Raw genomic sequence first — 2,416 nt, forward strand, 5'->3', positions numbered from 1 at the left:
TTGTCCCACAACAATGACTTAAACTCCAGTCATCTGATTTCAAGGATATGCTTATATCATTACACCCCAGTGATAAAATAAGCACCATGTGATCATATCTATAATGTTGAAATTGAAGTGAAAAAAATGCATTCTGGCTTCCTAATGACTTGCAGTGGGTAGTTTAGTTTTCAAAGCCGCATACCACCTACTCCTTGATACTACAAAAATGTGTCAGCTGTTTAAGCATCCTAAATGGTTAAAAAAATCCTAAAGCCCCATAAATGGAAAAGTCCCCTTTATCTAGGGGCCTCGTACATTCTATGTTGTGCTAGAAACATACATTTCAACAGCCATAGTTATGTTTTAACCAAACCCTTAGAGAAGAAAAAGTCATGGCAAAGGTGAAAGATTGGTGCTGGGAGTAGTTGGGCAGTACACCCCACTAGGCAACCATATCGGTGCTATTTATCTCATTTCTAATGGATTATTTTTATGCATGTTTGTATACATGCCTGTGAGTTTATGCATACGTGAAGCTGAGGGAAACACTTTGTTCAAAAATGCATAATGATTGTATAGAATCTCTGAGATGGAAGAAACCTTAGAGATCATGAAAGAATACAGATTAGAAACTTTCCTCCTTTCAAAGACAAACCATTTTAAAAATAGTCTAATTATTTTAAACTGTATACTAAGTTTAAAATCTATCTCTGTGTAATCCAGTTGTCCCAGTTTGGCCCTAGAGGGCTTTACACTCTGTTGACAATTCTTCAAATATGTGAAGATTGTTATCATTCATTGTCCTTTATAAGCCTTGTCTTCCTCAAGGAAAATATTTATAGTTCTTTCAATCACTCCACATATGAAATAACTGCCCTTATATTTATGTACTCCATATTGTTGCAGACCCCTTCAAATGTGGCATTTATCCCAATGACAACCACACAGATGTGTTCATTCTGACGCAGCATTTAGTGGAAGGATGACTTAACTTATTTAAAGCATTTAGCTCTTGGGAGAGCTATGCCTCAGTGCTAATGCTTATTGGATTTATTCTTAAAGGAATCTATATCCTTAGTATGTGAACTGCTAAGTCATTTTATACTTGTAGAGTACTTTTGAGCTTAAAGTCACTTTCCATTTAATATTTTTAAATTTCCATCTTTATAATTTCAGCTCACGATTTTAGTCTGCCCAGATTTTCTGTAATTTTACTTCTCTTATCTTGTGAAGTCACTTCCCTGCTCACATTTGTGTCATCCACAAAATTGATGAGGACACATTTTCTATCTTTGCTTTTTGCGGTACATGGGGTAGTACCCAAGTGAAGCCTTTATTGGCCTTACCTGAATAAACAACCATGTAAGGTTGCAGTCAAGATATGAATCAAAGCTTTACAGGTAATATTGTTTAAGCAACATCAAATCCATCTTATGGTACTGTCTTCTGGACCAAATTATCATTCATTTTACCAATTAGTGTGCTAGTGCCTTTGTCTAACACTAACCACTCTCCTATTCTTTGATAATGTCATGGTCATATTCTTTTAAAGTGTGACAGTTTCATTTAGCAATATGTTTTCTTAGCTAGAAAGTATATTTCCCAGCCTCCTTTGTAATTTGTGTGGCCATGTTACTATGTCTGGTCAATGGGATGAGAGTCAAATCATCTATATATTTTCCTTCTCTTCCCACTTACTGGGAGATGACAAGTGAAGCAGTTCCCTTGGACCTGATAGAAGCCGCATGCCAATTACAGAAGTCTTTATTGCCTTCTACTGTCTATTTCCACATTTTTAGGCAACTTTAATACAGCCGCTTATATCACAGATAGCAGGTGAGAGAGAAGAATGATCAAGTGTTTGATATGTGTACTATTTCTTTATCTTCCAATATAGCAATTTTATCATTCAATAATAATTTATGCCAATAAATACTTCTTTTTTTCCTAAGTTCATATCAAATGGATAAGGCATCAACATCATAACAAGGTTGGAGGGAAGCACATCTCACAATAAATGTGAAAACCCTATCATCCTGTTTATGAACAACAAAAGGATCAATAAGTACTTCTTTTACAAGTGGATACTTTAGAAAGTGTTATCTATCAGTCATTCATAATCTGATGTATAGGAATATAATCATAGAACACAATAAACATATTGTTGACAATAGCAGAGCTCAGAATAATCAGAATTTAGACTGTGAATGAGTTGGATGAGCAGCAGATATTTAGTTTTGGAGAATAGAGTACTTGGTTAAGAGTGTCATTAGGTGAAATTAGTAGATTTGCATAGCTGTAAATAGGCCACTATCAGGGCCCTGTGTGATTGAATGAAAAATAAAAAGGCAAAAGTTCAGAAAAATAAAAATTAGCAGGATCAAAAGTTAACTCTGGTTCTTTTGCAGTTTTGATCAGAGATCTACTTGTATGC

General features: G+C 34.9%; 1 non-coding gene across 1 annotated transcript; it reads right to left on the minus strand.

Annotated features, from left to right (window-relative positions):
* Positions 1-1,938: 1,938 nt before the first annotated feature.
* Positions 1,939-2,041, minus strand: LOC112439994 (small nucleolar RNA U13). The gene has a single exon (XR_003028208.1). It is a non-coding gene; the product is annotated as a small nucleolar RNA U13 (small nucleolar RNA).
* Between the last annotated feature and the right edge of the window lie 375 nt (positions 2,042-2,416).

The sequence above is a fragment of the Pan paniscus genome, chromosome 4 (genome assembly GCF_029289425.2).
Source record: "Pan paniscus chromosome 4, NHGRI_mPanPan1-v2.0_pri, whole genome shotgun sequence".
NCBI lineage: Eukaryota > Metazoa > Chordata > Mammalia > Primates > Hominidae > Pan > Pan paniscus.